The 23800-nt window shown below is 46.7% G+C and overlaps 1 protein-coding gene across 1 annotated transcript in view; it reads left to right on the plus strand.

The window, feature by feature from the left end:
- Window positions 1–23800, plus strand: part of LOC147115984 (diacylglycerol kinase delta-like) — a 239750-nt gene that overhangs the window by 103072 nt on the left and 112878 nt on the right. The window lies entirely within an intron of this gene.

The raw sequence follows: 23800 nt of genomic DNA on the forward strand, positions 1-23800 counted from the left end.
AAAGCATTTGAATTGGAATTGGAATTGGAGAGACTGCGGGGGAGAGAGAGAGAGAGACTGCGGGAGAGAGAGAGAGAGAGACTGCGGGGGAAAGAGAGAGAGAGACTGCGGGGGGGGGAGAGAGAGACTGCGGGGGGGGAGAGAGAGAGAGACTGCGGGGGGGGTAGAGAGAGAGAGACTGCGGGGGAGAGAGAGAGAGAGACTGCGGGAGAGAGAGAGACTGCGGGAGAGAGAGAGAGAGACTGCGGGGGGGAGAGACTGCGGGGGAGAGAGAGAGAGACTGCGGGGGAGAGAGAGAGAGAGACTGCCGGGGAGAGAGAGAGAGAGACTGCGGGGGAGAGAGAGAGAGAGACTGCGGGGGAGAGAGAGAGAGAGACTGCGGGGGAGAGAGAGAGAGAGACTGCGGGGGAGAGAGAGAGAGAGAGACTGCGGGGGAGAGAGAGAGAGAGAGTGCGGGGGGGAGAGAGAGAGAGAGAGAGTGCGGGGGAGAGAGAGAGAGAGAGAGAGTGCGGGGGAGAGAGAGAGAGAGAGAGAGCGGGGGAGAGAGAGAGAGAGAGTGCGGGGGGGAGAGAGAGAGAGTGCGGGGGAGAGAGAGAGAGAGACCGGGGGGAGAGAGAGCGAGACTGCGGGGAGAGAGAGACTGCGGGGGGGGAGAGAGAGAGAGAGACTGCGGGGAAGAGAGAGAGAGACTGCAGGGGAGAGAGAGAGAGACTGCAGGGGAGAGAGAGAGAGACTGCAGGGGAGAAAGAGAGAGACTGCGGGGGGGAGAGAGAGAGAGACTGCAGGGGAGAGAGAGAGAGACTGCAGGGAAGAGAGAGAGACTGCGGGGGAGACTGCGGGAGGGAGAAAGAGAGAGTGCGGGGGAGAGAGAGAGAGAGAGAGAGAGAGAGTGCGGGGGAGAGAGAGAGTGCGGGGGAGAGAGAGAGTGCGGGGGAGAGAGAGAGTGCGGGGGAGAGAGAGAGTGCGGGGGAGAGAGAGAGACTGCGGGGGAGAGAGAGAGACTGCGGGGGAGAGAGCGAGAGAGACTGCGGGGAAGAGAGAGAGAGAGACTGCGGGAGAGAGAGACAGACTGCGGGGGGGGGGAGAGAGAGAGAGACTGCGGGGGGGAGAGAGAGAGAGAGACTGCGGGGAAGAGAGAGAGAGAGACTGCAGGGGAGAAAGAGAGAGACTGCGGGGGGGAGAGAGAGAGAGACTGCAGGGGAGAGAGAGAGAGACTGCAGGGAAGAGAGAGAGACTGCGGGGGAGACTGCGGGAGGGAGAAAGAGAGAGTGCGGGGGAGAGAGAGAGAGAGAGTGTGCGGGGGAGAGAGAGAGTGCGGGGGAGAGAGAGAGTGCGGGGGAGAGAGAGAGACTGCGGGGGAGAGAGAGAGACTGCGGGGGAGAGAGCGAGAGAGACTGCGGGGAAGAGAGAGAGAGAGACTGCGGGAGAGAGAGACAGACTGCGGGGGGGGGAGAGAGAGACTGCGGGGGAGAGAGAGAGACTGCGGGGGGGAGAGAGAGAGAGAGACTGCGGGGGAGAGAGAGAGAGAGACTGCGATTGCTGGGGAGAGAGAGAGACTGCGGGGGGGGGGGAGAGAGAGAGACTGCGGGGGGGGGAGAGAGAGAGACTGCGGGGGAGAGAGAGAGAGACCGGGGGGAGAGAGAGAGAGACCGGGGGGAGAGAGAGAGAGACTGCGGGGGAGAGAGAGAGAGTGACTGCGGGGGAGAGAGAGAGAGAGAGAGACTGCGGGGGAGAGAGAGAGAGAGAGACTGCGATTGCTGGGGAGAGAGAGAGACTGCGGGGGGTGGGGAGAGAGAGAGACTGCGGGAGAGAGAGAGAGACTGCGGGGGTGAGAGAGACTGGGGGGAGAGAGAGAGAGACTGGGGGGAGAGAGAGAGAGACTGGGGGAGAGAGAGAGAGACCGGGGGGGAGAGAGAGAGAGACTGCGGGGGAGAGAGAGACTGCGGGGGAGAGAGAGAGAGAGAGACTGCGGGGAAGAGAGAGAGAGACTGCGGGGAAGAGAGAGAGAGACTGCGGGGAAGAGAGAGAGAGACTGCGGGCTGTGAATGAACTGAAAGAGAAAGCAAGAAGGGCTTTCTATGCCATCAAAAAATCAATCCAAATAGAAATCCCAATTAGCATTTGGCTCAAAATTTTCAAATCAGTAATTGAACCAATTGCACTCTATGGCAGTGAGGTATGGGGACCGCTAACACAACAAGAATTTGCAAAATGGGACAAACACCCAATTGAGATCCTACATGCCGAATTCTGTAAAAGTATCCTCCGGACTCAAAGGAAAACAGTAAACAATGCATGCAGGGCGGAACTAGGCCAATATCCATTAATAATCACTATCCAAAAAAGAGCCACCAAATTTTGGAATCACCGACAAATGAGCAACCCCCAATGCTATCACTACGATGCCCTGAAATGCCAAGAGCTGACCATAAAAAAGAATACCCTCAGTCAACTAGTCCTGGGACTCAGTGAAATAACTACTAACAATACTAACAATAACCAGCCCCAGGACAGTGACAGGGTAACACAAAGAATTCGACCCAACAGAATCGTCGCTAAGCAAAAGGAAAAATATCTGACATATTGGGCAGAAACAACAAAAACCCAAAGCAAACTCATTTGCTACTTGGCCCTAAACAGACAATACAACATAGCTGATTACCTGACCATGGTAAAGGATAACAAACTGAGAAGAACCTTGACAAGGTACAGACTTAGCGAACATAGCCTAGCGATCGAAAAAGGCAGACACAGGCAGACCAGGCTGCCAAGAGAAGACAGGATATGCTCTCACTGCAGTCAGGGAGTAGTGGAGACAGAGATGCACTTCCTCACAGCCTGTGGAAAATATCAGGGCATCAGGGAGAATTTCTACCAAAAATTCTCACAAATATGCCCTGAATTCAGAAATCTGAATGACAACCAAAAACTCCCATTCCTACTGGGGGAGGAGAGAAGCTGTGTAACACTGGCGGCACACTATGTTACAGCTTGCCATGAACAGAGGGACAACCAGTAAACTAAGAAAAGAGTATATATAAACAATGCGAATGTATATTTATACACTCAGGGATATACCTGTTTAAACACTGTATGAATAGAACTGCGTTTGTGTTCAACCATAAATGTATTTTGATGCTTTGGCAACATAAGATGTACCTTATCATGCCAATAAAGCGATTTGAATTGTGAATTGTGACTGCGGGGAAGAGAGAGAGAGACTGCGGGGAAGAGAGAGAGAGACTGCGGGGAAGAGAGAGAGAGACTGCGGGGAAGAGAGAGAGAGACTGCGGGGAAGAGAGAGAGAGACTGCGGGGAAGAGAGAGAGAACCAAGACCGTGAGTACAGGGCCCAGGGAGGGAGGCCCAGGGAAAGGTCCGAGGAGCCAGGCCGAGACAGAGGCCCAGAGACCTCAGAGGGGGAGGGGAACAGCCCGAAGGCACCGGGAAACAGCGGCTCACAGACTCAGACCTGAGAAGGGTGAACCCAGGAGCCGAGGCCCAGGGACCACGGGGTCGGAGAGGGGGACCGGGAAAGGTCGCTAACAGGGAGAGGGAAACACCAAACCCGGGGCCCCAGAAAAGCTTATTCTAAGATCAACAATACTTTACCAAAAATGAGCGAAGCAGAAGATCCACAACAGCCCCCGAGGGACACTGAGAGCAACCGCTTCCAGATTCCCCCCAACGCCGCAAAAAAGGCTATAAAAGCGATCAAGCATGATCAGATGAGAGAAAAACCAGAAACTCTTTTTGCTGACTGGTACAACAATGGGACAAAAAGTAACCTCATTTTCTACTCAGATCAGCCAGCGGCTTGGATCACAGCAATAAAATCACACTATACCAGTGTTAAGCTAGAAAATACCGCAAATGGGTCCAAAATGATAATTAACACACCAGGAGACAGGGCAACCACGACTGTCAACGCGTACGATACCGGAACAATATTAGTGCAAGGCAACCTCGACAAATTTGCAACGGCCTTCAGGACACTGAAAGGATTAACTAAGAGGGGAAGGAACAGCCCCAGAGTGGCCCGCACTCCCCCCAACATTGACAACTTATCAGGAGTAAATCTGCCTGGTCAGGAGGTGAACGAGCCACACAGTTCAAACCAGACACTAACCCCGGGGACCCACAGCCACACAATACAACTGACAAACCCCAGCATAACTACCAGGGAGGAGGAAGCCACACATAGTCCCCCTACCAATCCCAGCTCACCAAGAGAAGAGCAGCATAGCCAGGAAGTGAGTGAGCCTTCCAGGGCCGACCAGACACATACCCCGGGATCACACAGCCAGATACAACTAAAAGATAAATTTAATCAATTAGAGATAGAGATGGTTAAACTTAGAGAGGAGTTCCTCAAAATGAATCACGAACAAAAGCAGGAGAGGGAGAGACACAAGAGAGAGCTGAATCTACTTGAGAACCAGGTGAATCTACTTAAGAATCAGGTGAAAGAGCTGCAGGAAAAAGAAGAGAGCCATAGAGGAGAGATAACACCATTGGACCAGCAACCAGAGGCTAGAGATAAGACAAGACAGAGCCGGCCGGAACGGCTGCACTCCCACACGGAACAAAAGCAACAGACACACAATACAAGGGGTGCCACACAGACCGACCAGCATACTGATTCTCAATCTTCCCCCACCACCATGGAACCACAAACGAGCCGCTCACAAGAGGTACGCACACACCAGACACCCCAGCCCAGCACACACACTATGAGTCCAGACGAAAGCCACCAGACAGTAAACACAAACAAGGCTGACATCGTAATACTCATAGACTCAAATGGGAAATTTCTATGGGAGAAAAAGCTCTTCCCTAGAAGTAAAGTAGAAAAGATCTGGTGCCCAACAACAGACAGAGCCATGGGATGGCTGACCAAAGCCAGATTAGGCTCCCCCCAACACATAATAATACACACGGGCACAAATGACCTAAAGGCCCAACAGAAAGAGGTAGCAACATCGCTCAGAGCAATGATTAGAAAGGCAAGCAATACATTTCCAAACACTAGAATCACTGTTTTCACAATATTGCCGAGAACAGACTTCAACAACAACACAATTCATGAGATAAACGCCAGCATAGCAAGAGACTGCGAATCAAAACACAACGTGCACCTGCCCCAACACCCCACCCTCGATGAGGAATGTCTTTACGACCACGTCCACATCCAAAGGAAAAGAATATCGACCTTTGCTAAAGCCCTGAAGGACGTCGCTTTTAACCGGGTCCATACCCAGACTCCAAGAGGACCCCCCCCCCCCGCCGACCACCAGAGATCAGCGGGGTACATATCAGGACCACTACAAAGACCACCACCACACCAACCGAGACCAGAGAGGATCCCCATGCAAAACATCAATATCAGACCTGCACCACTCCTGTCCCACAGGGGAACAGGACCGCTCCCAGCCAGACAGAGGGAGAGATGCACAGGACGTACGCAATACCTCAGACAGAAACAATCCATTAAGAGACAATAAGCAGATGTGCAGCAGCATCTACTTCTGCCTTATGGATCAAGGACTAATTAATAGAAAGAACTGTAACCAAATAGTATTAACTTTTATAGACAACTGAAGTGATCTTTTTTTCCCCACTTTAGACACGACAAACACGTACCACTCTTTAACCTATCATAGTAAAAGATCAAACTTAACATGAAATCCTTATATATTTCGACCTGGAATATCCAAGGTCTACGCTCTTCGACGCTAGACGTGAAGAGTAGGACCCCAGAGTTCATAGATGAAACTAAAGATCTAGATATTATCATTTTACAGGAAACTTGGTATAAAGGAAAAGGACACACTGGCTGTCCCCAAGGGTACACTGAGCTGGTGGTCCCCTCCAATAAATTACCAAGTGTAACCCAAGGCAGAGACTCCGGAGGCATACTGATCTGGTTTAAAACAGAACTTAAGAATTACATCAAATTTATAAAAAAGGGCGAAAACCACATGTGGCTCAAACTTGAGAGGGAGATTACCTCAAACACCCAAGATGTTTACATTTGCGCACTTTATATCCCTCCAATTGATTCCCCGTACTTTAAAGAGGACACCTTCTCCAACATGGAGGGGGAAATTATCCAATACCAGGCCCAGGGGAACGTGTTGATCTGTGGGGACCTCAACTCAAGAACAGGCGAAGAACCAGACTTCACCAATAATCAGGGAAACAATTACGTATTTGGGAATAACCACTTTGACATCCCTTCCCTTCCATACAGGCATAACTGCGACAAGCAGTCAAATACCAACGGAAAACAGCTACTACAGCTCTGTCGAAACCTGGGTCTGTACATTGTCAATGGTAGGTTCATAGGAGACCTCCTAGGAAGATCGACCTATTGCTCACCTCTTGGCTGCAGCACAGTAGACTATATGATTACAGATTTAGACCCATCCTCTTTCAGAGCATTCACAGTCAAACCACAAACAACACTGTCAGATCACAGTCAAATTACTATGTATCTCAAAAAGACAGAAACAAACAACATAGAAACACAACCCAGTAAACTGTACAACACCAAAAAATCGTACAGATGGGCCAAAAACGACACGGAAAAATACCAGAAAACAATTAGCAATGCATCAACTCAAGCTCTCTTAGACACCTTTCTGGATAACATATACACTCACAATAAAGAAGGCGTAAACCGGGCAGTTATTAACCTAAACAATATTTTTGATAATTTGGCAACAAGTGCAAACTTGAAAGCTCGCAAGAACAAACCCAAAACAAAAAACTATGAAAAATGGTTTGACCCAGATTGCCATAACATGAGGAAAAAACTTAGAAAAATATCAAACCAAAAACACAGACATCCAGAAAACGAGGAATTACGCCTTACTTATTGTCAGACACTAACACAATGCAGAAACACACTCAGAACCAAAAAAGAGCAATATATTAAGAACACACTCAGCTCCATGGAGGAATCCATTGATTCCAATTGTTTCTGGGACAACTTGAATACACTACACAAAAAAACAACACGCCGATTTGGCCATTCAAAATGGGGACACATGGGTAAACCACTTTGAAAAATTATACCAGAAAAACACACTAAGACCAGAGCAACACCAAATATGCAAAAAACTGGAAAAGCTAGAAATGGCCATAAAAGATAACCAAAACCCGCTAGACGCCATAATAACAGAAAAAGAACTTCTTGAAAAACTCAAGGACCTGCGACCAGGAAAAGCTTGCGGGACAGACGGCATACTAAACGAGATGATTAAACACACAGACGACAAAATGAAACTGGCTATCCTAAAACTCTTCAACTTGGTTCTGAGTGTCGGTTATTTCCCTGATATCTGGAACAAAGGACTCATAATGCCCATATACAAAAGTGGGGACAACATCGACCCAAACAACTATCGAGGCATCTGTGTAAACAGTAACCTGGGGAAGGTATTCTGTAGCATCATAAACAAAAGACTTATAAACTTCCTTGAGGAGCACAATGTCTTGAGTAAAAGCCAAATTGGATTCCTGCCAAACTATAGAACATCCGATCATATCTTCACCCTACAGACCCTAATTGACAAACACGTTCACCATAACAAAAGCAAAATCTACGCATGCTTTGTAGATTTCCAGAAGGCTTTCGACTCCATCTGGCATGACGGTTTATTCCTGAAACTTATCGAAAGCGGGGTAGGAGGGAAAACATATGATGTAATTAAATCAATGTATACAAACAACAAATGTGCAGTTAAAATTGGAGACAAACAAACAAAATACTTCCCACAGGGGCGGGGGGTGACGCAGGGCTTGCCAATCTCACCGACACTCTTTAATATTTACATAAATGGATTGGCAAAACTACTTGAACAATCTACAGCACCCGGCCTCACCCTATATGAATCCAAGGTTAAATTCCTCCTCTATGCAGACGACCTGGTTCTGCTGTCACCAACTAAGGAGGGTCTACAGCAGAACCTGGACCTGCTGGAGTCGTACTGCCAGACTTGGGCCCTGACAATAAATCCCCAAAAAACCAAAGTCCTTGTGTTCCAGCAAAGAGCCAAACATCAGGGACCCAAAATAAATTTCACAGTTGGAACAACCAAAATTGAACAAACCACTAACTACACATACTTGGGCTTAAAAATCAGTTCTACGGGAAACTTCAAACTGGCTGTGAATGAACTGAAAGAGAAAGCAAGAAGGGCTTTCTATGCCATCAAAAAATCAATCCAAATAGAAATCCCAATTAGCATTTGGCTCAAAATTTTCAAATCAGTAATTGAACCAATTGCACTCTATGGCAGTGAGGTATGGGGACCGCTAACACAACAAGAATTTGCAAAATGGGACAAACACCCAATTGAGATCCTACATGCAGAATTCTGTAAAAGTATCCTCCGGACTCAAAGGAAAACAGTAAACAATGCATGCAGGGCGGAACTAGGCCAATATCCATTAATAATCACTATCCAAAAAAGAGCCACCAAATTTTGGCATCACCTACAAATGAGCAACCCCCAATGCTATCACTACGACGCCCTGAAATGCCAAGAGCTGACCATAAAGAAGAATACCCTCAGTCAACTAGTCCTGGGACTCAGTGAAGTAACTACTAACAACACTAACAATAACCAGCCCCAGGACAGTGACAGGGTAACACAAAGAATTCGACCCAACAGAATCGTCGCTAAGCAAAAGGAAAAATATCTGACATATTGGGCAGAAACAACAAAAACCCAAAGCAAACTCAATTGCTACTTGGCCCTAAACAGACAATACAACATAGCTGATTACCTGACCATGGTAAAGGATAACAAACTGAGAAGAACCTTGACAAGGTACAGACTTAGCGAACATAGCCTAGCGATCGAAAAAGGCAGACACAGGCAGACCAGGCTGCCAAGAGAAGACAGGATATGCGCTCACTGCAATCAGGGAGTAGTGGAGACAGAGATGCACTTCCTCACAGCCTGTGGAAAATATCAGGGCATCAGGGAGAATTTCTACCAAAAATTCTCACAAATATGCCCTGAATTCAGAAATCTGAATGACAACCAAAAACTCCCATTCCTACTGGGGGAGGAGAGAAGCTGTGTAACACTGGCGGCACACTATGTTACAGCTTGCCATGAACAGAGGGACAACCAGTAAACTAAGAAAAGAGTATATATAAACAAGGCGAATGTATATTTATACACTCAGGGATATACCTGTTTATACACTGTATGAATAGAACTGCGTTTATGTGTTCAACCATAAATGTATTTTGATGCTTTGGCAACATAAGATGTACCTTATCATGCCAATAAAGCGATTTGAATTTGAATTTGACTGCGGGGAAGAGAGAGAGAGAGAGACTGCGGGGGAGAGAGAGAGAGAGCGAGACTGCGGGGGAGAGAGAGAGAGAGACTGCGGGGGGGAGAGAGAGACTGCGGGGGAGAGAGAGAGAGAGACTGCGGGGGAGAGAGAGAGACTGCGGGGGAGAGAGAGAGACTGCGGGGGAGAGAGAGACTGCGGGGGAGAGAGAGAGAGACTGCGGGGGAGAGAGAGAGAGAGAGAGACTGCGGGGAAGAGAGAGAGAGACTGCGGGGAAGAGAGAGAGAGACTGCGGGGAAGAGAGAGAGAGAGAGAGACTGCGGGGAAGAGAGACAGACTGCGGAGGAGAGAGAGAGAGGGACTGCAGGGGAGAAAGAGAGAGAGAGACTGCAGGGGAGAGAGAGACTGCGGGGGAGAGAGACTGGGTGGAGGGAGAGAGAGAGAGAGACTGCGGGGGAGAGAGAGAGAGACTGCGGGGGAGAGAGAGAGAGACTCTGCGGGGGAGAGAGAGAGCGACTGCGAGGGAGAGAGAGAGACTCTGCGGGGGAGAGAGAGAGACTGCGGGGGAGAGAGAGAGAGACTGCGGGGGAGAGAGAGAGACTGCGGGGGAAAGAGAGAGAGACTGCGGGGGAAAGAGAGAGAGACTGCGGGGGAGAGAGAGAGACTGCGGGGGAGAGAGAGAGACTGCGGGGGAGAGAGAGAGAGAGACTGCGGGGGAGAGAGAGAGAGAGAGAGTGCGGGGGAGAGAGAGAGTGCGGGGGAGAGAGAGAGAGTGCGGGCGAGAGAGAGAGTGCGGGGGAGAGGGAGAGAGAGAGTGCGGGGGAGAGAGAGAGTGCGGGGGAGAGGGAGAGAGAGAGTGCGGGGGAGAGGGAGAGAGAGAGAGTGCGGGGGAGAGGGAGGGAGAGAGAGAGTGCGGGGGAGAGGGAGGGAGAGAGAGTGCGGGGGAGAGGGAGAGAGAGACTGCGGGAGAGACTGCGGGGGAGAGAGAGAGAGAGAGACTGCGGGGGAGAGAGGGAGAGACTGCGGGGGAGAGGGAGAGACTGCGGGGGAGAGAGAGATTGAGGAAGACGGAGCGAGGGAGAGAGAGATTGAGGAAGACGGAGAGAGGGAGGGAGGGAGACGGAGAGAGATAGAGAGAGAGGGACAGAGGAGAGGGGTGAGAGACCAGACCCGTGTAGTCCGTTCCCGGGGACTGAGCGGCGGCCGCACTTTGGAACAACACAGGGGCAAGTACAGCACATGTACAATCAGTGGTGGGTAAAGTTTTAGAAACAATAATCAAGGATAAAATTAACGGGCACTTGGAGAGGTTTAAGTTAATTAAGGAGAACCAACACGGATTTGTAAAAGGCAGATCCTGTTTGATTAATCTAATTGAATTTTTTGATGAAGGGAATGCAATGGATGTTGTCTACATGGATTTTCGGAAAGCATTTGACAAAGTACCACATAGAAGGCTGGTTAACAAAATTGAGGTTCATGGAATAGGTGAGTCAGTGGCCAAAAACAGCGAGTTGTGGTAAATAGCTGTTTTTCATACTGGAGGATGGTGGGTCAGTGCTGGGGCCACTGCTTTTTTTGATTTATATAAATGACCTGGATATTAGAATACAGAGTAGAATTTCTAAATTTGCCGGTAACACCAAACTTGGGGGTGTGGCAAACAGTGATGATGATACCAATCGACTGCAACAGGACATAGAAAGGCTAGCAGAATGGGCAGACAAGTGGCAGATGGAATTTAATACAGAGAAGTGTGAGGTGATGCATTTTGGCAGAAGGAACAGGGAGAGGCAATTCACTTAATTGGCACAGTTTTAAAGAGTGTGCAGGGACAGAGAGACCTGGGAGTTAATGTGCATAGGCCCTTGAAGGTGGCAGGACATATTGAGAGAATGGTTAGCAAAGCATATGGGATCTTGGGCTTCCTAAATTAGAGGTATCGAGTACAAAAGTAGAGACGTTATGCTGAACCTTTATAAAGCGCTGGTTAGGCCACAACTGGAGTATTGCGTCCAGTTCTGGTTACCACACTTTAGGAAGGATATGAAGGCCCCTGAGAGGGTGCAGAGGAGATTTGCCAGAATGGTACCGGGGATGGGGGATCTTAGCTCCAAGGACAGGTTGGAGAAGCTGGATTTGTTTTCATTAGAGCAAAGGAGGTTGAGGGGAGATTTGATAGAGGTGCACAAGATTATGACGGGTTTGGATAGGCTACAAGGGATCTACAAGAAATGTAACCAGCCTAAATATAAACTAAACCGGAAAAGAGAGCACAGGAAAGAATAAAGTAATGGAGGACATTCATGGCAAGGGAATAAATAGAGTTATAGAACAGAAATCTAAAAAGATGGTTAAACATAAAATGAGAGGAAATCCGATTAAAAATGAGCTAAACTGTACAGCAATGCACACAGTGTCCGTAATAAAACAGGGGAGCTGGAGGCAATCTTACGTTGCGAGGAACCAGACATAGTAGGGATTACTGAGACATGGCTACAGAAAAATCAGGACTGAGAGTTAAACATTGCAGGGTATAACATATTTAGGAAAGATAGGGAGAGAAAAAGGGGAGGTGGAGTAGCTGTACTTATTAGGGATAACATAATGGCAGTAGAAAAAAGTGATACAGATATCAGCAAGACAAAAATAGAATCCATATGGATAGAGATAAAAGATAATAAAGGATCAATCACACTAATAGGCATAGTCTACAGACCACCTAATAGTGGAAGGGAGGTGGAGGAAGAACTATGCAGACAAATTAGGGAAATGAGTAAAAAACATAGAATAATAATCATGGGGGATTTCTAACCCAATATGTAAAAAGCCCAACAAGGGAGTATTTGACATTGGATCTAGTAATGGGGAATGAACCAGAGCAGATAGGCTCATAGGAACATATAGGCAATAGTGACCATAATATAATATGCTTTAAGATGATAATTGAGAAGGACATAAGTGTGACGAAAACCAGGTTAATAGATTGGAAAAAAGCTGATTTTGAGAGGCTGAGAATAGAACTTGGGATACAAAAATGGGCAAAAATATTGGCAAATAACGATGTAGAACAGCAATGGGAAACATTTAAAACGGTGTTCAACAGAGTGCAGGAAAAATATATTCCGCTAAAAGAAAAGAACAAACTAAACACTAATAAAGCCATAAGGGAACAATTGAGGGTAATGAAAGAGGCATACATTAAGTACACAGACAGCAGGGGAGTGCATGATGAGAGAGAATACGAAAAGATTAGGAGAGAAGTCAAAAAAAAATTAGGGAGGCAAATCATCAAAGAACATAAAACAAAATAGTAAAATATTTTATAGGCACATCAATAAAAAAGAAAGGTTGGGATGGAAATAGGGCCATTAAGGGATAGTCAGGACAATACCACAGGTAACAATAGAGAGATGGCAGAAATATTAAATAATTATTTTGCTTCAGTATTTACCAGGGAGATAGAACAGGTGGACATGACATTGGATGATGAGATTAGTAATGAGATAAGTGCATTCAAAATAAAAAAAGGGGATATATTAAATAAATTAATCAAACTCAAAGAGAATAAAACCCCTGGTCTGGATGGATTGCATCCACGCATTTTAAAAGAATCTAGGGAAGAGATAGCAGAGGCATTACTACGCATATTTAATAATTCCTTAGAAAAAGTTATAGTGCCAGAGGACTGGCGGATAGCTAACGTAATACCGATATTTAAGAAGGGGGATAGAACATGTCCAGGGAATTATAGACCAGTCAGCTTAACATCGATGGTAGGAAAAATAATTGAATCCCTACTAAAGGAGAAAATAGAAGATCATCTGGAAACCAAAAATATAATAATGAATAGTCAACATGGATTTCAAAAAGGAAAGTCTTGCTTGACCAACATTATTGAATTTTTTGAAGAGGTAACAGAGAGAGCAGACAATGGTAATGCAGTAGATGTACTTTATCTAGATTTTCAAAAGGCCTTCGATAAGGGACTTCATAATAGACTGATGAACAAGGTCAGAGAATGTGGAGTCATGGGACAAGTAGCAGAATGATTGCTGGCTGGCTTCAGGACAGAAAGCAGAGAGTGGGAGTAAAGGGTAGCTATTCAGAGTGGCAGAAGGTGGGTAGTGGTGTTCCACAAGGATCAGTGCTGGGACAACTGCTGTTCACAATTTACATTAACGATTTAGACTTAGGAATCAAAAACACAATTTCTAAATTTGCGGATGACACCAAATTGGGGGGGGATAGTCGATACTGAGGAGGACTGCAACAAATTACAGGAGGATATTAATAAACTTGCAGAATGGGCGTATAATTGGCAAATGAAGTGCAACACAGATAAATGTGAGGTATTACATTTTGGTAGGAAGAACAGGGAGGTCACTTATCACTTGGAGGGTGCGAGTCTAGGTGGGGTTGGGGAACAAAGGGATCTCGGAGTACAAATACACAAATCACTAAAAGTTGCGACGCAGGTTAGCAAGGCCATATAAAAAGCAAACCAAGCACTAGGGTTTATTTCTAGAGGGATAGAATTGAAAAGTTGGGAAGTTATGCTAAACCTGTATTGAACCTTGGTTAGACCACACTTGGAGTACTGTGTACAGTTCTGGTCGCCGCATTATAAAAAGGATATAGAGGCACTGGAGAGGGTGCAGAGAAGATTTACAAGGATAATACCAGAAATGCGAGGGTATGTATATCAGGAAAGGATGAACAGGCTGGGTCTCTTTTCTCTTGAAAAAAGAAGGCTGAGGGGTGACCTAATCGAGGTCTTTAAAATTATGAAAGGCTTTGATAGAGTGGATACAGAGAGAATGTTTCCACTTGTGGTGAAGAGCATAACTAGAGACCATCAATATAAGACAGTCACCAAGAAATCCAATAGGGAATTCAGAAGAAACTTCTTTACCGAAAGAGTGGTGAGAATGTGGAACTCGCTACCACAGGGAGTGGCTGAAGCGAATAGTATAGATGCATTTAAGGGGAGGCTGGACAAACATATGTGGGAGAAGGGAATAGAGGGTTATGCTGATAGATTTAGATGAGGAAAGATGGGAGGAAGCTCGAGTGGGGCATAAACGCCGGCATTGACTGGTTGGGCCGAATGGCCTGTTTCTGTGTCGTATATCCTATGTAATCCTATGTACGGCTAGACGGGGAAAGGCTGTTCCCACTAGTTGATTGTACTGAGATTTAAGGTTTTGGGCAAGACATACAGGGGGGATGTGAGGAAAAACTTTTTACGCAGCGAGTGGTGAGGACCTGGAACTCGCTGCCAATGGAAGTGGTGGAAGCGGAAACACTCAATGTTTTCAAGGGGAAACTGGATAAGTACTTGAGGGAAATAAACTTGCAGGGCTACGGGGATAGAGCGGGGGAATGGGACTGACTGGATTGCTCTACAGAGAGCCGGCACGGACTTGATTGGCCGAATGGCCTCCTGTGCCGTTATGACTATGACAATGGCCGCTGGAAGGAGGCTAAAGCAAACAAGTTTTAGGCCCCAGGTGAAACAAAAATTAGAATTTAAAAAAAATTCAGAAAATTGTTTAAAATCAGAATAAAATAAGGGAAAGTGATGTTGAATGTCCCACGGTAAGTTCCAGTTAAATTTTGCCAGGTGTTGTACCTGTTTGAAAGAGTTTATCAGGGTTATTTAAATCATGTTATGAGAGAGAGGAAAAAGTTTGTGCCCCTGTTTGTACCTCAGAGTCTGTGAGAGACAGAGGGAAAGGCAGCAGAAAAAGAGGAAACAACTCCCACTCTGATCTCTCTGTCCTCGGGCTATTGCATTGTTCCAATGAAGCTCAACGTAAGCTCGAGGAACAGCACCTCATCTTTCGATTGGGCACTTTGCAGCCTGCCGGACTCAACATTGAGTTCAACAATTTCAGATAATTATCCCTGCCCCCATTTTTCATGCAATATGATTTTTGCCATTCCCATTTGCAACATTTTATCTTTCCTGCCTCTTATAAAAGTACAGGATGTTCTTTCTATTCCTTCCTCCCCTCCTAACCCCCTCCTGTCTGCACCTGCTTAATATCTGTTACAACTCCAGCTTTCTCCAGTTCTGATGAAGGGTCCCAGACCTGAAACATTAACTCTGTTTCTCTCTCCACGGATGCTGCCTGGCCTGCTGAGTATTTCCAGCATTTTCTGTTGTTATTTCTCCAAAACTGACCCCAACTCATCGCCAAGGCTGGGGATAGATAACCTTATGTGAGCTACATTTGGAATTAGAGTTTATTTTATTATTTTTTGTTGTATGTTTAATGACAGCATTGAAGAGGGAAAGAGAAACTTGGAGCAACTTTTGTCAAAGCTGCAACGAGACTTGAAAGAATTTAAAGATTTTTAATGAACTTTTTTTAAAAATGAAGTGTTAAAAGCACTTTTTTCCGCCCTAAGTTTCGAATGTGATTTTAGAAGAAACAGAAACAAGGATCAATTTTCCCCTCATCTAAATAAATTTCAACCAGGTCTTGAAGTCCAAATGCTTTTAAAGAGGTTCTGAAATGCTTGAAGCATTTTAAAATTGAAATTTCTCAATATTTGATTTTGAATGATCGACTGAAGTGAGCAGCTTTACACAAACATACAACCATGCTGTTGAGGAGAGGGAGGGTGGGGAGGACTTGTAGAAGTTACTGTAAAGTCTGTGGGTTGTGCAGTAAATAAATACACAGACTTTTGAAGTACAAACAAACAGGTCTTTACTATTCAGAGGTCAGGGCGAATCTGCCCTAGTTATCCTGTAACATCACTTATATACTGGTGTGGTCACTGTCGGTATTACCGTATACAGAAGCCAATCAAATAGTGCCACACCTAAAGTAGTTCTCTTAAAGGTGAACGGTTACACTCAATCGTTCCCTTAAAGGTAGACGGGTACATACACTACAATCCTCCCTTTTTAGCTTATTACTTACAGGGTCCCCGTTAAACATACATATCTTCAACTTCACATAACAATTTACAGATATACTCTCGGTGGAGAACAAACAATTTACAGAGATAATTCCAGTGGAGTCAACGTCATATAAAACAGTTTACAGATATACTTTCGGTGGGAACAGTTCACAGGTTCAGTCTCTGCGGAAACAGTTCATAGATTCAGTCTCTGATCTTGACTCGTTCCGAACAGCATCTCTTTGGTGTAGCCGGTTCACATGGCTAGCGTGACTCCTCCATAGCCTTTTTCTTAACGTAACAGCTTGACCTTCCGTCCTGTTGAACCAGCAGTGCGGACTTTTACAACCAACTGGCTGTCTTGATAATTTTCGGGTTTTCAGCTAATTTAGCTCCTTTCATGGTGTCCCGCCTGAGATGATAGTATTTTAGACAGTTATTATCTCCTGCTTCTTCTTTTTCTTTTCTGCCTTTTTGAAACTCTCGGAGCTCCTTTCTCTGCGGCCATCTGTAGCGCCACCAACTCTCTATGTTCATTAGACCTTAAGTGCTTCATGCGGATTTCTGTACTTTGGGAGTTTTCATCACAAACTGGGCAGACCAGATCCTCGTAATATTCAGTGTCACTCAATAGGTCATGATAGTATTCGGGGTCGTCCTGAGTTAGGCCAGTGAGGGGCCCTTCTACTTCCTTCTTATCCAACTGGACGTTAGCCGACGGTGGTTCCTTCTCTGACCATCTTTCTTGAAAAGACTTCTTCAAGCATTCATATTCATCCCGCTCTTCCTGGGATGTCTGCCATTCCTTCACGCCTGGCCTCATTTGTGAGTTCAATACCTTCCCTTCCATCGGGGATTCCGTTATCAGGCTATTTAATCCTTCTACTGAAGTAGCTGTTTCCGCATTCTTCTGTTCCCCTTGACGTAATTCAGCATACTTTTGACATCCATGTGCAAGCTGTGTTGCCCCCTCAGCTCTCTCCGTGACTTTTGGAAGCTCCGAATTCTTTCCCTTTGAAACCTGAAACTCGTGTTCCCATTTTGGAGTCTTGTCCCTCAGCGTGTATAAGAGTTGGCTGGCCGTTAACTCTTCTACGGGGACACTGTGGATTAGCGCCTTCTCCATTTCATCCACCTTTCCCTCCAATGTTTTCACCTTCCTTTCCTCCGGTCCTTTGGTTTTAAGCGCTCGAAGAAATTGCGCCTTGGTGTTCTCTAACTCCTGATCAGGGGCCATTCCTACAGTCTCTGTGTTCCTTCCATTGGCCTTTCCTTCCACTGCCCGGATTCCTAGTTGAATATGTTCTTCAAGTTGTTGGACCTCTGCCATTGCCGCCTCATATTTGTCTTGGGTTTCCTTCAATAATTTAACGAGTTCTTAGACATCTTGGCCTAGAAATTGAGTGCCCTTAGCGCCGATTTTGCGGCGCTAGAGGGCCTAGCGCTGCATTTGGCGCCGGCGCCGAAATTGCCTGGGGCCCTTACGCCGCGGTAGACCGGTAGCGCTGCGCCGGCACCGATGACGTCATCGGTGTGCGCAGCGTCCCGGTTGCCATGCCGACGGGCCCCAGCGCCGAAATTCAGTTGCGGCCGCCTCGCCCGTGACAGCCGCAACTAAGACTCTGGCAACAGAGTCTTACGAGTCTTTGCGCCGGCGCATTAAAGGCCCCGCGGCGGCCGGCCGCTTTCCCCGCCGGCCGCCTGGCCGCAGCTCCCTCCCCGGACTTCCCCCCCCCCCCCCCCCCCCCCCGGAACAGAAGCAAGCCCGGCACTTGTCCGAGGTGCCGGGCTCATTTTTTAAAAGATTTTCGCGGGCCGCGATCGGGTGCAGGCAGCTCCTCCTTAAGGGAAGGAGGAGGCCTGCACTTCCCGAGCCTGCCGCACCGCATCGGGTGCCGCAGCGCCGGAATTGCGGCGCAAAACGGCAGTTAGCGCCGATTTACCGCCGCAAAGACCCTTCAGTAGCGCCGGCAGCCGTTTGGGCGCGGCCCTGCTGAATTTTTGGCGCGCGCAGGGGGACTTAGCGCCGGCACTAACTTCCGGCGCTAAAGCCCTGGCTAAGCCAAAACTCAATTTCTAGGCCCTTGAATTTTCACGTTCTGCTATGTCTTCCACCTCTAATTTTCCATCTACGGATGGAATCTCTACCGATGAGTCTGTCTTGGCCTGGAGCTCGTCAAACATTTCCTGCAGCCTTTGTAATTCTCGCTCATGTTCAAACTTTAGTTGTTCATATGCTTTCACTAAAACTAGCTTTTCGAAGGTTGCCGAGTTAACCCCTTCCAGGATTGTAGTCTGGGCCCGTTCATACTGTTCCTTCAACTTGTTACACTCTGCTTGCAACGAGTCGTAGAGATGAACTGGGATAAAATCCTGGCTTCCTGAAGATTCCTCTTCCTTTAGGTCGTTCTGTAAATAGTCCAGTTCCTGAACAGTTTCAGGGAGATGTGATCGGTACTTGGCCACGATGTCTCTATGGTCGCTCTTTTCTCGAGCTAGCTGTCTCTGTTGTCTTTCCAGGTTCTCCCATTCAGTGTCCCAGAACTTTTCCATATTTTTCATCTCTTGTACGAGACGGTCACTCCACTGTTCTAATTGTTGTCGTACTTTGACATAAGTTTGAGTCCGAGCTCGGTGTTCTTCCGTCATGGATGAATCCTTAGCTTGAACAGGCTCAGAATTCTCTGTCAACCTGGAGTTCTGCTCTGTAACTTTATTCTTCTTGGTGACATAAGTCTTTCTGCATGTCTTTGTTTCCTTCCCCATCGTCGGCAAGTCCCCTTTAACCTTGTCATGCATATTTGAATTGGTCTTATCGTCATCCATCTCAGAATCTGAGCTGATAGCTTGCACGAATCCTCCTTCATTATGGCTTTCAGGTAGTGCCATTCCATGTCTATTTTCTTAATCCACTCCCGTCCTAGAAGTGGTGGTCCTCCCTCAGGTAATACGTACAAATTCATTCTTGGGTGTTCTTTCCCTCTATCTCTCACCTTGACTCTTATTTTCCCCATGGGGTATACATTATGCCCCGTGTATGTCTGTAATACGAACTTGGTATTTCTCAAAGGTATGTGAGAGAATAGCCGGTGGTAGTCCCTTCGGTTGATGACTGATAGAGCTGATCCAGTGTCCAGCTCCATTCGTACTTGGACTCCAGCTATTTTTAGTACGACCCAAATCGTTTGTAGATCAGTTTCTTTCCCCACATTGTGGATCTTCAGACTACCCAGCTCCTGGTTGTTTGGGTCTGAGTCTGAATTCTGTTCGTCTGAACTCTTTTCAGCCACCTTGTGTACCTTGTTGTACTTTTCTTGTGGTGGCTTCTGTTGATTGTTGGTCTTTTTCCTGGACCTGCATACCTTCGCGATGTGACCCAGTTTGCCACATTTCCGACACTCTTGGTTCTTAAACCAGCAGTGATTCTGGTCGTGCGTGGTCTTCCCACAACGGTAGCATTTTGTTGTGCTCGAAGTAATTTGGTCCACCCCGAGTGCCGCCGCCTTTAGCTGCATTTCGGCCGTTCCTTTCGCTGCGGCTTCGTGTGATGCAGCTATGAGGACAGCCCTGTCCAGTGTGAGGTCGTTTTCTTCCAGTAGTCGCTTCTGCGTTCCTTCTTTGGACAATCCGCATACGAACTTGTCCCGCAGTGCCTCTGTCAGATTCCCTCCGAACTGGCAGTATTTCGCTAGCCTACGCAGTTCGACCAAGTATTCCGCATTGCTTTCGTCTTTCCTCTGCGTTCTTGCGTAGAATTTGAATCGCTCAGCCAGCAACAACGGTGTGGGGTTCAAGTGATCCTTCAGCACAGCCACAATTTCTTCGAAGGTCTGATCCGCTGGTTTAGCTGGTGCTATTAGATGCTTCAAGAGCCCATATGTTTTTGCCCCCATCGAGTTTAGCAATGTTATCGCCTTGTCGTCTTCCTCTATTTTGTTGGCTTCGCAATAGATCTCTATGCGTTCCACGTACGTGGCCCAGTCTTCTATTTCAGAATTAAAATCGTTAATATTCCCTCGCTTAGGCATCTTTCTTTCTTTGAAGCAGCACAGTATTTCTTTAAGTATTATTTATTATCTTTTTTTTTCTAAAATGGCGGTTTTCCTGCGAAAATGGCGGTTTCCCGCTCTTCCCTTCTCTCTCTCTCTCTCTCTCTGCCCACTTCAATGGCAGTTAAGATGGCGGTTCTTTTCCCGCGAAAATGGCGGTTTCCCGCTCTTCCTTTCTCTCCCCGCCCACTTCAATGGCGGTTTCCCGCCTCTGTCGTCTTCTCCGCCTAATGGCGGCTTTCCGCGTTTCTCCCTGGTGTAAGGGGTACGCTTTCCCCACAGCGGACAGGTTCAGCTGCTGGGCTGGCTCTCGCACAGCTCCCCTTACTCGGCTCTGTCTTTTCCTCCCGCCCGCACGGCTCTACCGGCGCTGGGTACACCCCGTTAACGGAGGACAGTTCAGCCGCTGGACTGGCTCTCGCGCAGTCTCTCTCCCCGTTCTCGGCTCCTGTTCGCTCTCCCACTCCCGCACGTTCGGTTTTGCCGGCTGAGTACCCTGTTGGTGGAGAACAGCTCAGCCGCTGGACTGGCTCCTCGCAGTCTCTCACTCCGCACCCGGCTCTCACCCGCACGGTTCCCGTTCGCCTCCCCAGCCCTCTCGCAGACCGGTGTTTCCCTCCCCGGCTGCGGCTGGGTTTCTCCTCCCGCGCCTACTCGCAGGCTCAGCGCTTCGTGGCTGCGGTCGCTGCCCGGATTTTTCCCGCCGATCGCGGTCCGGCTGTCACCCGACGCCGTTGGACCCGACTTTTGGCCGGTACAGCTCCCCCTCGACCGAGGTCGAGTGCTCTGCCCTTCTCCTCCGGATACTTCTACCCCTTCCCCTACTCACAGTCTCTTCGGCCGCCTTGTTTCTTGCTGGTCGGCTCACTCCACACCGTGGTAGCAGGGTAATCAGTGCCTGTTGCTGATGAAGCTTTTGTTGCTAGTCTTCCAGCTTCTGTAAAGTACCACACTTTCTGTTGTTGTAGCCTCGTGTTTTCTTTTGGTAGCACGACGAGGGCGGTTGCCTCTCTTCGACGCTCTTTGTTACTTTGCTATTCTTGCCGCAGGGTACGATCGGACTCGTCGCCACTGTAAAGTCTGTGGGTTGTGCAGTAAATAAATACACAGACTTTTGAAGTACAAACAAACAGGTCTTTACTATTCAGAGGTCAGGGCGAATCTGCCCTAGTTACCCTGTAACATCACTTATATACTGGTGTGGTCACTGTCGGTATTACCGTATACAGAAGCCAATCAAATAGTGCCACACCTAAAGTAGTTCTCTTAAAGGTGAACGGTTACACTCAATCGTTCCCTTAAAGGTAGACGGGTACATACACTACAGTTACATATTACTTTTTATTGACTTTTTTAAAAATATCATTAAGACGTTTAGGAAAAGAACCAAAAAAGGGGAAAAACACAAACCATTTTATTTTGTCTGTCGTTCTATAGTCCGAACTAGTCCCAGGAATAATGTAAATATAGATTTCCTCTTTAACGTTTAGTGGAGTGTTAACAGAAACACGAGTTATCTCATGATGTATAAAAATTGCAGGAAGCTACTTTAGAAGAAACTACTATTTGTTTATTGAGAAAGACACAGAAAATACTTCGATTAAACTGATAATGTACAATTTTGATTTGGTATAAATGTTTGAAATAGGGGATTAAAAATTGAGAGTACAATGAAGTTTGTTTCCCACTATTTAATTGGGGAGTACCTAAAATAATTCAACACTTTTCGTGATAAGAGCAGGGATTAATATTGTGGAGAATGTTTGAGAGAGAAATATTAGACGCGACATTCATAAATTAACATCTTTACGTCAACATACAGTATTAGTTTCCAAGTCAGTCTGATTGGTTCTCCTGTCCAGGAAGAAAAATGAATGTTTATTTCTGCTAAATCATAGCTTTTCCTGCTTTTTGTTTTAAATTCGGTGATGCAAATTGTATATGTGTTTTTCTGCACTTGTAGTAAGTGCTGCATTTCATGGGGGGGTGGGGGAGGGGGTGGTGGCGCTGGTTCAAGAAGACCACGTTTATTAATGGAAGTGATTGAAGTTGGAAATACGGATACCTGTTTTTGTTCAATTCTTTTAATACTGTGAACTAAAGAACTACAGCGCTTTATATTTGTTGGTTGTCTGATTGCATTGTGATTAATATTCTAATAACTTATGTGGACGTACAGCACATCAGTGCCATAGGAAAGCTGCTGCTAGTGCAGCCACTGCTATAGTGACATAAGGGATGGGCTAATATGTTGGAAACTTTAAAATTAATACAAATTGCATCTTTCAGCTCACCCTGGGCTTTTGAATTGTTTGTTGATGCATAACCGTGAAACTGAGTGACGTTTCTGAAGTGTCAATGCATTATTATGCAGTTCTTTTATATCCCAGTCATTTCTGACAAGGAAATTTTTATTAAATAGTGTTTGTACATGACGAACTAAAAGCTTTTAATTAATTCTACCGTAAACAAACTTACAGGTTGGGCATGTAAATGACAAATGAATTTCAATATAGATAAGTGTGAGGTGGTGCATTTTGGTAGGAGGAATAAGGAGGCGACCTACTCCTTGGAAAATAAGAGTCTAAATGGGGTAAAGGTGCAAAGGGATCTAGGGGTATAAATTCACAAATCATTAAAAGTAGCAACGCAGGTTAAAAAAGCCATAAAAGTGCAATTGAAGCACTGGGGTTCATCTCTAGAGGAATAGAATTCAAAAGCAGAGAAGTTATGTTAAACTTGTATAGAGCCTGGTCTGATTGTCTCATGATTTGAGATGGTGGGGTGGCAATATGGCAATACTGTATATATGCTTTTAAGTGGTTGCTGTCGTTGTTGCAAAAGTTGTTGTTTTAAAATTTTCTCATGGACGAAAAGGAGTTTGTGGCCCGCTCAGTACAAAAAAAATTAGAGGGAACATTGGTTAGCAGACACTGTCAGTGTGAGGGAAAGGCCAGCAGACAGTGTCAATGTGAGAGGGAGGTTAGCAGACAGTGTCCGTGTGAGGGAGAGGTTAGCAGACAGTGTCAGTGTGAGAGGGAGGTTAGCACACGCTGTCAGTGTGAGGGAGAAGGCCAACAGACACTGCTACTTAACTCAGTTCATTTTCAGGAATGGTCCATTGGTGCTGTGTGATGGAACTCACTCCCCACAGTGCTGGGTACAGGAAATCCAGCTAGTTCCTCTGATAATGTCATCAGAATATTTGAAGGCACCCACTTTTTTGTTAAAGAGCTGAAATGCCCCAAAAAGATGTTCAGGGTAATTATGGCGTGGTCCTTTTATGGTGAAGTTGCTCCCTCCAATCCTGAGCGTGCTGGCTTTTTGTTTGGGAATAGCTCCACAGGCGCCAATCTCCAAAGTACCCGCTCGTCGTGTGTAAGCCTAACAGTGAGTCTCGACGGGCTATTCTATCATGGAGGGCACCATGACCAAGCCCAGTCTCATCATCGCCTGACATCCACATGCACACACATTTCAGCAGGGGTCACTGGCTAGTCATCTGGAACAGGGCTC

Source organism: Somniosus microcephalus, chromosome 6, assembly GCF_052327205.1.
Source record: "Somniosus microcephalus isolate GS21.2 chromosome 6, FLI_Smic_1.0, whole genome shotgun sequence".
In the NCBI taxonomy this organism is placed as follows: Eukaryota; Metazoa; Chordata; class Chondrichthyes; order Squaliformes; family Somniosidae; genus Somniosus; species Somniosus microcephalus.